Source organism: Triturus cristatus, chromosome 6 (assembly GCF_964204655.1).
Source record: "Triturus cristatus chromosome 6, aTriCri1.1, whole genome shotgun sequence".
Taxonomy (NCBI): Eukaryota; Metazoa; Chordata; class Amphibia; order Caudata; family Salamandridae; genus Triturus; species Triturus cristatus.
The window spans coordinates 324,484,948-324,498,982 of NC_140589.1; positions in this window are offsets into that span (position 1 = coordinate 324,484,948).

The window sequence follows — 14,035 nt, forward strand, 5'->3', positions numbered from 1 at the left end:
TTGCACACAGAGTCATGGTTTGATATTAGTCAGAAAACGAAATTTCTTTGCCAATTGGAAAGCACACTTCCTACTGTTTTTTGTGGCAAGTGATATGTACTTTTACAGTCTGACACATTTTGAATCCACTTTTCATATTCTGAAAAAAGCACATATCCAAACAGCTTTTTGAGACCAGAAACATGTGTAACCTGGGTGACTGACTACACTCCAGCAAGGGCAACCAGCCTTAGTGTTGCTGAATGTATTTGCATTACTGACTGCAACCTCAAACCCCACTCGGTTGTGAATACTATGCATGATTCCACAGGATAAGCAGCTGGGTGTGTGCTAAGAGTCTGCTTCTGCAGAAAAAATAGCTCCCCCTTTCCTACTAATGCAACTGTAAAATTACCAGAGTAATACGCAATAAATCTCTGTCTATAATTCCTCTTTGCACACAGAGTCATGGTTTGATATTAGTCAGAAAATGAAATTTCTTTGCCAATTGGAAAGCACACTTCCTACTGTTTTTTTTGGCAAGTGATAAGTACTTTTACAGTCTGACACATTTTGAATCCACTTTTCATATTCTGAAAAAAGCACATATCCAAACAGCTTTTTGAGACCAGAAACATGTGTAACCTGGGTGACTGACTACACTCCAGCAAGGGCAACCAGCCTTAGTGTTGCTGAATGTATTTGCATTGCTGACTGCAACCTCAAACCCCACTCGGTTGTGAATACTATGCATGATTCCACAGGATTAGCAGCTGGGTGTGTGCTAAGAGTCTGCTTCTGCAGAAAAAAATAGCTCCCCCTTTCCATCTAATGCAACTGTAAAATTACCAGAGTAATACGCAATAAATCTCTGCCTATAATTCCTCTTTGCACACAGAGTCATGGTTTGATATTAGTCAGAAAACGAAATTTCTTTGCCAATTTCAAAGCACACATACTACTCTTTTTTTGGCAAGTGATATGTACTTTTACAGTCTGTCACATTTTGAATCCACTTTTCAGATTCTGAAAAAAGCACATGTCCAAACAGCTTTTTGAGACCAGAAACATGTGTAACCTGGGTGACTGACTACACTCCAGCAAGGGCAACCAGCCTTAGTGATGCTGAATGTATTTGCATTACTGACTGCAACCTCAAACCCCACTCGGTTGTGAATACTATGCATGATTCCACAGGATAAGCAGCTGGGTGTGTGCTAAGAGTCTCCTTCTGCAGAAAAAAATAGCTCCCCCTTTCCATCTAATGCAACTGTAAAATTACCAGAGTAATACGCAATAAATCTCTGCCTATAATTCCTCTTTGCACACAGAGTCATGGTTTGATATTAGTCAGAAAACGAAATTTCTTTGCCAATTTGAAAGCACACTTACTACTCTTTTTTTGGCAAGTGATATGTACTTTTACAGTCTGACACATTTTGAATCCACTTTTCAGATTCTGAAAAAAACACATGTCCAAACAGCTTTTTGAGACCAGAAACATGTGTAACCTGGGTGACTGACTACACTCCAGCAAGGGCAACCAGCCTTAGTGTTGCTGAATGTATTTACATTACTGACTGCAACCTCAAACCCCACTCGGTTGTGAATACTATGCATGATTCCACAGGATAAGCAGCTGGGTGTGTGCTAAGAGTCTGCTTCTTCAGAAAAAAATAGCTCCCCCTTTCCATCTAATGCAACTGTAAAATTACCAGAGTAATACGCAATACATCTCTGCCTATAATTCCTCTTTGCACACAGAGTCATGGTTTGGTATTAGTCAGAAAACGAAATTTCTTTGCCAATTTCAAAGCACACTTACTACTCTTTTTTTGGCAAGTGATATGTACTTTTACAGTCTGTCACATTTTGAATCCACTTTTCAGATTCTGAAAAAAGCACATGTCCAAACTGCTTTTTGAGACCAGAAAACATGTGTAACCTGGGTGACTGACTACACTCCAGCAAGAGCAACCAGCCATAGTGTTGCTGAATGTATTTGCATTACTGACTGCAACCTCAAACCCCACTCGGTTGTGAATACTATGCATGATTCCACAGGATAAGCAGCTGGGTGTGTGCTAAGAGTCTGCTTCTGCAGAAAAAATAGCTCCCCCTTTCCTACTAATGCAACTGTAAAATTACCAGAGTAATACACAATAAATCTCTGTCTATAATTCCTCTTTGCACACAGAGTCATGGTTTGATATTAGTCAGAAAACGAAATTTCTTTGCCAATTGGAAAGCACACTTCCTACTGTTTTTTTTGGCAAGTGATAAGTACTTTTACAGTCTGACACATTTTGAATCCACTTTTCATATTCTGAAAAAAGCACATATCCAAACAGCTTTTTGAGACCAGAAACATGTGTAACCTGGGTGACTGACTACACTCCAGCAAGGGCAACCAGCCTTAGTGTTGCTGAATGTATTTGCATTACTGACTGCAACCTCAAACCCCACTCGGTTGTGAATACTATGCATGATTCCACAGGATAAGCAGCTGGGTGTGTGCTAAGAGTCTGCTTCTGCAGAAAAAATATCTCCCCCTTTCCTACTAATGCAACTGTAAAATTACCAGAGTAATACGCAATAAATCTCTGTCTATAATTCCTCTTTGCACACAGAGTCATGGTTTGATATTAGTCAGAAAACGAAATTTTTTTGCCAATTGGAAAGCACACTTCCTACTGTTTTTTTTGGCAAGTGATAAGTACTTTTACAGTCTGACACATTTTGAATCCACTTTTCATATTCTGAAAAAAGCACATGTCCAAACAGCTTTTTGGGACCAGAAACATGTGTAACCTGGGTGACTGACTACACTCCAGCAAGGGCAACCAGCCTTAGTGTTGCTGAATGTATTTACATTACTGACTGCAACCTCAAACCCCACTCGGTTGTGAATACTATGCATGATTCCACAGGATAAGCAGCTGGGTGTGTGCTAAGAGTCTGCTTCTGCAGAAAAAAATAGCTCCCCCTTTCCATCTAATGCAACTGTAAAATTACCAGAGTAATACGCAATAAATCTCTGCCTATAATTCCTCTTTGCACACAGAGTCATGGTTTGAAATTAGGCAGAAAACAAAATTTCTTTGCCAATTGGAAAGCACACTTCCTACTGTTTTTTTTGGCAAGTGATATGTACTTTTACAGTCTGACACATTTTGAATCCACTTTTCAGATTCTGAAAAAAGCACATGTCCAAACTGCTTTTTGAGACCAGAAAACATGTGTAACCTGGGTGACTGACTACACTCCAGCAAGAGCAACCAGCCATAGTGTTGCTGAATGTATTTGCATTACTGACTGCAACCTCAAACCCCACTCGGTTGTGAATACTATGCATGATTCCAGAGGATAAGCAGCTGGGTGTGTGCTAAGAGTCTGCTTCTGCAGAAAAAAATAGCTCCCCCTTTCCATCTAATGCAACTGTAAAATTACCAGAGTAATACGCAATAAATCTCTGCCTATAATTCCTCTTTGCACACAGAGTCATGGTTTGATATTAGTCAGAAAACGAAATTTCTTTGCCAATTTGAAAGCACACTTACTACTCTTTTTTTGGCAAGTGATATGTACTTTTACAGTCTGACACATTTTGAATCCACTTTTCAGATTCTGAAAAAAACACATGTCCAAACAGCTTTTTGAGACCAGAAACATGTGTAACCTGGGTGACTGACTACACTCCAGCAAGGGCAACCAGCCTTAGTGATGCTGAATGTATTTGCATTACTGACTGCAACCTCAAACCCCACTCGGTTGTGAATACTATGCATGATTCCACAGGATAAGCAGCTGGGTGTGTGCTAAGAGTCTCCTTCTGCAGAAAAAAATAGCTCCCCCTTTCCATCTAATGCAACTGTAAAATTACCAGAGTAATACGCAATAAATCTCTGCCTATAATTCCTCTTTGCACACAGAGTCATGGTTTGATATTAGTCAGAAAACGAAATTTCTTTGCCAATTTGAAAGCACACTTACTACTCTTTTTTTGGCAAGTGATATGTACTTTTACAGTCTGACACATTTTGAATCCACTTTTCAGATTCTGAAAAAAACACATGTCCAAACAGCTTTTTGAGACCAGAAACATGTGTAACCTGGGTGACTGACTACACTCCAGCAAGGGCAACCAGCCTTAGTGATGCTGAATGTATTTGCATTACTGACTGCAACCTCAAACCCCACTCGGTTGTGAATACTATGCATGATTCCACAGGATAAGCAGCTGGGTGTGTGCTAAGAGTCTCCTTCTGCAGAAAAAAATAGCTCCCCCTTTCCATCTAATGCAACTGTAAAATTACCAGAGTAATACGCAATAAATCTCTGCCTATAATTCCTCTTTGCACACAGAGTCATGGTTTGATATTAGTCAGAAATCGAAATTTCTTTGCCAATTTGAAAGCACACTTACTACTCTTTTTTTGGCAAGTGATATGTACTTTTACAGTCTGACACATTTTGAATCCACTTTTCAGATTCTGAAAAAAACACATGTCCAAACAGCTTTTTGAGACCAGAAACATGTGTAACCTGGGTGACTGACTACACTCCAGCAAGGGCAACCAGCCTTAGTGTTGCTGAATGTATTTACATTACTGACTGCAACCTCAAACCCCACTCGGTTGTGAATACTATGCATGATTCCACAGGATAAGCAGCTGGGTGTGTGCTAAGAGTCTGCTTCTGCAGAAAAAAATAGCTCCCCCTTTCCATCTAATGCAACTGTAAAATTACCAGAGTAATACGCAATAAATCTCTGCCTATAATTCCTCTTTGCACACAGAGTCATGGTTTGATATTAGTCAGAAAACGAAATTTCTTTGCCAATTTCAAAGCACACTTACTACTCTTTTTTTGGCAAGTGATATGTACTTTTACAGTCTGTCACATTTTGAATCCACTTTTCAGATTCTGAAAAAAGCACATGTCCAAACTGCTTTTTGAGACCAGAAAACGTGTGTAACCTGGGTGACTGACTACACTCCAGCAAGAGCAACCAGCCATAGTGTTGCTGAATGTATTTGCATTACAGACTGCAACCTCAAACCCCACTCGGTTGTGAATACTATGCATGATTCCACAGGATAAGCAGCTGGGTGTGTGCTAAGAGTCTGCTTCTGCAGAAAAAATAGCTCCCCCTTTCCTACTAATGCAACTGTAAAATTACCAGTGTAATACGCAATAAATCTCTGTCTATAATTCCTCTTTGCACACAGAGTCATGGTTTGATATTAGTCAGAAAACGAAATTTCTTTGCCAATTGGAAAGCACACTTCCTACTGTTTTTTGTGGCAAGTGATAAGTACTTTTACAGTCTGTCACATTTTGAATCCACTTTTCATATTCTGAAAAAAGCACATATCCAAACAGCTTTTTGAGACCAGAAACATGTGTAGCCTGGGTGACTGACTACACTCCAGCAAGGGCAACCAGCCTTAGTGTTGCTGAATGTATTTACATTACTGACTGCAACCTCAAACCCCACTCGGTTGTGAATACTATGCATGATTCCACAGGATAAGCAGCTGGGTGTGTGCTAAGAGTCTGCTTCTGCAGAAAAAAATAGCTCCCCCTTTCCATCTAATGCAACTGTAAAATTACCAGAGTAATACGCAATAAATCTCTGCCTATAATTCCTCTTTGCACACAGAGTCATGGTTTGAAATTAGGCAGAAAACAAAATTTCTTTGCCAATTGGAAAGCACACTTCCTACTGTTTTTTTTGGCAAGTGATATGTACTTTTACAGTCTGACACATTTTGAATCCACTTTTCAGATTCTGAAAAAAGCACATGTCCAAACTGCTTTTTGAGACCAGAAAACATGTGTAACCTGGGTGACTGACTACACTCCAGCAAGAGCAACCAGCCATAGTGTTGCTGAATGTATTTGCATTACTGACTGCAACCTCAAACCCCACTCGGTTGTGAATACTATGCATGATTCCAGAGGATAAGCAGCTGGGTGTGTGCTAAGAGTCTGCTTCTGCAGAAAAAAATAGCTCCCCCTTTCCATCTAATGCAACTGTAAAATTACCAGAGTAATACGCAATAAATCTCTGCCTATAATTCCTCTTTGCACACAGAGTCATGGTTTGATATTAGTCAGAAAACGAAATTTCTTTGCCAATTTGAAAGCACACTTACTACTCTTTTTTTGGCAAGTGATATGTACTTTTACAGTCTGACACATTTTGAATCCACTTTTCAGATTCTGAAAAAAACACATGTCCAAACAGCTTTTTGAGACCAGAAACATGTGTAACCTGGGTGACTGACTACACTCCAGCAAGGGCAACCAGCCTTAGTGATGCTGAATGTATTTGCATTACTGACTGCAACCTCAAACCCCACTCGGTTGTGAATACTATGCATGATTCCACAGGATAAGCAGCTGGGTGTGTGCTAAGAGTCTCCTTCTGCAGAAAAAAATAGCTCCCCCTTTCCATCTAATGCAACTGTAAAATTACCAGAGTAATACGCAATAAATCTCTGCCTATAATTCCTCTTTGCACACAGAGTCATGGTTTGATATTAGTCAGAAAACGAAATTTCTTTGCCAATTTGAAAGCACACTTACTACTCTTTTTTTGGCAAGTGATATGTACTTTTACAGTCTGACACATTTTGAATCCACTTTTCAGATTCTGAAAAAAACACATGTCCAAACAGCTTTTTGAGACCAGAAACATGTGTAACCTGGGTGACTGACTACACTCCAGCAAGGGCAACCAGCCTTAGTGATGCTGAATGTATTTGCATTACTGACTGCAACCTCAAACCCAACTCGGTTGTGAATACTATGCATGATTCCACAGGATAAGCAGCTGGGTGTGTGCTAAGAGTCTCCTTCTGCAGAAAAAAATAGCTCCCCCTTTCCATCTAATGCAACTGTAAAATTACCAGAGTAATACGCAATAAATCTCTGCCTATAATTCCTCTTTGCACACAGAGTCATGGTTTGATATTAGTCAGAAATCGAAATTTCTTTGCCAATTTGAAAGCACACTTACTACTCTTTTTTTGGCAAGTGATATGTACTTTTACAGTCTGACACATTTTGAATCCACTTTTCAGATTCTGAAAAAAACACATGTCCAAACAGCTTTTTGAGACCAGAAACATGTGTAACCTGGGTGACTGACTACACTCCAGCAAGGGCAACCAGCCTTAGTGTTGCTGAATGTATTTACATTACTGACTGCAACCTCAAACCCCACTCGGTTGTGAATACTATGCATGATTCCACAGGATAAGCAGCTGGGTGTGTGCTAAGAGTCTGCTTCTGCAGAAAAAAATAGCTCCCCCTTTCCATCTAATGCAACTGTAAAATTACCAGAGTAATACGCAATAAATCTCTGCCTATAATTCCTCTTTGCACACAGAGTCATGGTTTGGTATTAGTCAGAAAACGAAATTTCTTTGCCAATTTCAAAGCACACTTACTACTCTTTTTTTTGGCAAGTGATATGTACTTTTACAGTCTGTCACATTTTGAATCCACTTTTCAGATTCTGAAAAAAGCACATGTCCAAACTGCTTTTTGAGACCAGAAAACATGTGTAACCTGGGTGACTGACTACACTCCAGCAAGAGCAACCAGCCATAGTGTTGCTGAATGTATTTGCATTACTGACTGCAACCTCAAACCCCACTCGGTTGTGAATACTATGCATGATTCCACAGGATAAGCAGCTGGGTGTGTGCTAAGAGTCTGCTTCTGCAGAAAAAATAGCTCCCCCTTTCCTACTAATGCAACTGTAAAATTACCAGAGTAATACACAATAAATCTCTGTCTATAATTCCTCTTTGCACACAGAGTCATGGTTTGATATTAGTCAGAAAACGAAATTTCTTTGCCAATTGGAAAGCACACTTCCTACTGTTTTTTTTGGCAAGTGATAAGTACTTTTACAGTCTGACACATTTTGAATCCACTTTTCATATTCTGAAAAAAGCACATATCCAAACAGCTTTTTGAGACCAGAAACATGTGTAACCTGGGTGACTGACTACACTCCAGCAAGGGCAACCAGCCTTAGTGTTGCTGAATGCATTTGCATTACTGACTGCAACCTCAAACCCCACTCGGTTGTGAATACTATGCATGATTCCACAGGATAAGCAGCTGGGTGTGTGCTAAGAGTCTGCTTCTGCAGAAAAAATATCTCCCCCTTTCCTACTAATGCAACTGTAAAATTACCAGAGTAATACGCAATAAATCTCTGTCTATAATTCCTCTTTGCACACAGAGTCATGGTTTGATATTAGGCAGAAAACGAAATTTCTTTGCCAATTGGAAAGCACACTTCCTACTGTTTTTTTTGGCAAGTGATAAGTACTTTTACAGTCTGACACATTTTGAATCCACTTTTCATATTCTGAAAAAAGCACATATCCAAACAGCTTTTTGAGACCAGAAACATGTGTAACCTGGGTGACTGACTACACTCCAGCAAGGGCAACCAGCCTTAGTGTTGCTGAATGTATTTGCATTGCTGACTGCAACCTCAAACCCCACTCGGTTGTGAATACTATGCATGATTCCACAGGATTAGCAGCTGGGTGTGTGCTAAGAGTCTGCTTCTGCAGAAAAAAATAGCTCCCCCTTTCCATCTAATGCAACTGTAAAATTACCAGAGTAATACGCAATAAATCTCTGCCTATAATTCCTCTTTGCACACAGAGTCATGGTTTGATATTAGTCAGAAAACGAAATTTCTTTGCCAATTTCAAAGCACACATACTACTCTTTTTTTGGCAAGTGATATGTACTTTTACAGTCTGTCACATTTTGAATCCACTTTTCAGATTCTGAAAAAAGCACATGTCCAAACAGCTTTTTGAGACCAGAAACATGTGTAACCTGGGTGACTGACTACACTCCAGCAAGGGCAACCAGCCTTAGTGATGCTGAATGTATTTGCATTACTGACTGCAACCTCAAACCCCACTCGGTTGTGAATACTATGCATGATTCCACAGGATAAGCAGCTGGGTGTGTGCTAAGAGTCTCCTTCTGCAGAAAAAAATAGCTCCCCCTTTCCATCTAATGCAACTGTAAAATTACCAGAGTAATACGCAATAAATCTCTGCCTATAATTCCTCTTTGCACACAGAGTCATGGTTTGATATTAGTCAGAAAACGAAATTTCTTTGCCAATTTGAAAGCACACTTACTACTCTTTTTTTGGCAAGTGATATGTACTTTTACAGTCTGACACATTTTGAATCCACTTTTCAGATTCTGAAAAAAACACATGTCCAAACAGCTTTTTGAGACCAGAAACATGTGTAACCTGGGTGACTGACTACACTCCAGCAAGGGCAACCAGCCTTAGTGTTGCTGAATGTATTTACATTACTGACTGCAACCTCAAACCCCACTCGGTTGTGAATACTATGCATGATTCCACAGGATAAGCAGCTGGGTGTGTGCTAAGAGTCTGCTTCTTCAGAAAAAAATAGCTCCCCCTTTCCATCTAATGCAACTGTAAAATTACCAGAGTAATACGCAATACATCTCTGCCTATAATTCCTCTTTGCACACAGAGTCATGGTTTGGTATTAGTCAGAAAACGAAATTTCTTTGCCAATTTCAAAGCACACTTACTACTCTTTTTTTGGCAAGTGATATGTACTTTTACAGTCTGTCACATTTTGAATCCACTTTTCAGATTCTGAAAAAAGCACATGTCCAAACTGCTTTTTGAGACCAGAAAACATGTGTAACCTGGGTGACTGACTACACTCCAGCAAGAGCAACCAGCCATAGTGTTGCTGAATGTATTTGCATTACTGACTGCAACCTCAAACCCCACTCGGTTGTGAATACTATGCATGATTCCACAGGATAAGCAGCTGGGTGTGTGCTAAGAGTCTGCTTCTGCAGAAAAAAATAGCTCCCCCTTTCCATCTAATGCAACTGTAAAATTACCAGAGTAATACGCAATAAATCTCTGCCTATAATTCCTCTTTGCACACAGAGTCATGGTTTGAAATTAGGCAGAAAACAAAATTTCTTTGCCAATTGGAAAGCACACTTCCTACTGTTTTTTTTGGCAAGTGATATGTACTTTTACAGTCTGACACATTTTGAATCCACTTTTCAGATTCTGAAAAAAGCACATGTCCAAACTGCTTTTTGAGACCAGAAAACATGTGTAACCTGGGTGACTGACTACACTCCAGCAAGAGCAACCAGCCATAGTGTTGCTGAATGTATTTGCATTACTGACTGCAACCTCAAACCCCACTCGGTTGTGAATACTATGCATGATTCCAGAGGATAAGCAGCTGGGTGTGTGCTAAGAGTCTGCTTCTGCAGAAAAAAATAGCTCCCCCTTTCCATCTAATGCAACTGTAAAATTACCAGAGTAATACGCAATAAATCTCTGCCTATAATTCCTCTTTGCACACAGAGTCATGGTTTGATATTAGTCAGAAAACGAAATTTCTTTGCCAATTTGAAAGCACACTTACTACTCTTTTTTTGGCAAGTGATATGTACTTTTACAGTCTGACACATTTTGAATCCACTTTTCAGATTCTGAAAAAAACACATGTCCAAACAGCTTTTTGAGACCAGAAACATGTGTAACCTGGGTGACTGACTACACTCCAGCAAGGGCAACCAGCCTTAGTGATGCTGAATGTATTTGCATTACTGACTGCATCCTCAAACCCCACTCGGTTGTGAATACTATGCATGATTCCACAGGATAAGCAGCTGGGTGTGTGCTAAGAGTCTCCTTCTGCAGAAAAAAATAGCTCCCCCTTTCCATCTAATGCAACTGTAAAATTACCAGAGTAATACGCAATAAATCTCTGCCTATAATTCCTCTTTGCACACAGAGTCATGGTTTGATATTAGTCAGAAAACGAAATTTCTTTGCCAATTTGAAAGCACACTTACTACTCTTTTTTTGGCAAGTGATATGTACTTTTACAGTCTGACACATTTTGAATCCACTTTTCAGATTCTGAAAAAAACACATGTCCAAACAGCTTTTTGAGACCAGAAACATGTGTAACCTGGGTGACTTACTACACTCCAGCAAGAGCAACCAGCCATAGTGTTGCTGAATGTATTTGCATTACTGACTGCAACCTCAAACCCCACTCGGTTGTGAATACTATGCATGATTCCAGAGGATAAGCAGCTGGGTGTGTGCTAAGAGTCTGCTTCTGCAGAAAAAAATAGCTCCCCCTTTCCATCTAATGCAACTGTAAAATTACCAGAGTAATACGCAATAAATCTCTGCCTATAATTCCTCTTTGCACACAGAGTCATGGTTTGATATTAGTCAGAAAACGAAATTTCTTTGCCAATTTGAAAGCACACTTACTACTCTTTTTTTTGGCAAGTGATATGTACTTTTACAGTCTGACACATTTTGAATCCACTTTTCAGATTCTGAAAAAAACACATGTCCAAACAGCTTTTTGAGACCAGAAACATGTGTAACCTGGGTGACTGACTACACTCCAGCAACGGCAACCAGCCTTAGTGATGCTGAATGTATTTGCATTACTGACTGCAACCTCAAACCCCACTCGGTTGTGAATACTATGCATGATTCCACAGGATAAGCAGCTGGGTGTGTGCTAAGAGTCTCCTTCTGCAGAAAAAAATAGCTCCCCCTTTCCATCTAATGCAACTGTAAAATTACCAGAGTAATACGCAATAAATCTCTGCCTATAATTCCTCTTTGCACACAGAGTCATGGTTTGATATTAGTCAGAAATCGAAATTTCTTTGCCAATTTTAAAGCACACTTACTACTCTTTTTTTGGCAAGTGATATGTACTTTTACAGTCTGACACATTTTTTTTTTTTTTTTTTTTTTTTTAAAGACCTTTATTGTGCAAAGGGATGGTTACACTGCGTCACGCCAACAACCCGGAGGCAGGCCGCGATATCGACAAATGTTTCCAATGGAGGTGTATCATATCAGGAGTCATAAACAATATCAGCATCCTAACATACAGGGAGAGACACACCCTCGGCCCTGGTGAGGAGTACAACGGCGCGACCAGTGAAGAGTGGAGGGTCTTACATTTTCTGGGTTTTGTGAACTGGAATCGAATCCTAGGCACACGGTCCCGTCCTGACACTCCGGCGAGTACTAGGACCGCAGCTCATGGAGAGGGTAACTTATAGGTAAATCGTCCACTACCACCTTTTCTCCCAACCCCCCCGCAACAATCGGAGGGAAACAGCAAACTTTCGGTGCGGAGCTATTGCAGAAAACCAACAGACATCTCAGCTCGCTTACGCCGGGGCTAACATACCAGGACCCGTCCGTCATAGAGGGACGACTACAAGCAGCATTGGTGGCTGCAGGAGGTTCGCAAAGCAGCAGCTATAGGGCGGGGGCGGGGGGCGGGGGACGCAGCAGGACAAAGCAGCAAGACGCCCGGACGGGGAGGGGGGCAACACGTCAAATCCTACAGGCATGCAGCAGGCACGGGATCCGGCAGGAGCAACACACTCCACAGCCCTCAGGCACACCCACCAAACAAGCATCCATCCTTCCATCACAATGCGTACAGGGCTCAAAGGTTCACCCCATGTCATCCGAAACACCCGTCCCGGGGGAGTCCACAGAGGCAGCCGAACCCGCCCGCTCTCTTGTCCACTGCAGGAAGGGTTCCCAGATGTCGTTGGGCCTAGATGCGGTGGGCATCGTCTCCCAGTAGGTCGTGAGCTGTGTCTGACCATATGTAACGTCGCGAACCCATGCGGCGAACGTAGGCAAGGCTCCACGGCCCCAGTGTAGCGCCACTTTTTAGCGTAAAGTAGCAGCATCGCGTGCAGTTTCCTGTCGGCGGGTTCGGTGTCGTTAACGTATCCCAGGAGCCCCAAAAGCGGAGTGGGTTCATCTGCTCTGTGTAAAATGCGGTTGATGGCCTCAAAGATGCTCGACCAGTACTCAACTAGCTTAGGGCAGCTCCACGCCACGTGGATGAAGGACGCGTCAGCTCCACCACACTTCCAACAGGAAGCGTCAGTGCGGATCCCCATGCGGTGGAGCAGCACTGGTGTGCGATAGTACCGGTGCAAGAATTTAAAATGGACCAGTCGAAGTCTATAGTTCGGTGACAGCGCTGTGAGTTGCGTACAGCAGTATTCCCACATAGCATCTGACAGGGTATCGTCCAGATCTGTGGCCCAAGCCTGTTTGGCCCCAGGCACGGTGAGCGGGGCCTGCTCCTGCATGCAGTTGTATAGTCTAGATACTAGTTTCGCGGGGGAGGGTCGTGACAGCAAGTTTTGGAGGGCATCCAGTTGTGGGGGTTCCTCGGGGAATTGAGGCCACATCTTCTTGCAGGACTCCTGGAGAGAGTGATACAGAAGCGCGTCCGAGAACGAGGTAGGCCGTCCGTCCTCACGGACACCCAACTCACCAAACGTCCCATCAGGGTAGATGTCAGCGAAAGTGGCCACCCGTCTCCCCTGGAGCGTGATGGTATCTCCCCTAGCGCTAAGGCAAGGCAGCATCGGATTGCTACGCAGCGGAATGGCCGGCGCATAGAGCAAGGGAAGGCCCGCCCTCCGGCGTAGCTCCTTCCATGACCAGCAGATCATCTCAACGGTGTCCACCTCCTTCGAGGGGCGGGAAACCCTGCCATACAACGCCACCCGAAGTGGCAGCGGGGCAACCGCGGCCAATTCCACCGCCACATGCGGCTGGTAGGGGGTGGGGAACACCCAGAAGTGCAAAAATTGAGCCTGAGCGCACAGCGAGTAAAGCTTAAGGTCAGGCGCTCCAAGGCCCCCCTGTCGCAGCGGGAGTGTGAGCAAAGCCCAAGAGGTCCGCGCCTGCCGCCCAGCCCACACCAGAGACACAAGCAGGGAGCGGACTCGTGCATGGGAGCACGCAGTCATGGGCAGCGGAAGATTAACGAACAGATATAGGAATTTCGGGAGAACTACCATCTTTGCAAGTGCCACCCTCGCGACCAGGGACAGGGGAAGTTTATTCCAGACCTCCACCCTCCGCTCCAGCCAGTCGACCGCTCTGCCGAAGTTAAGAGAC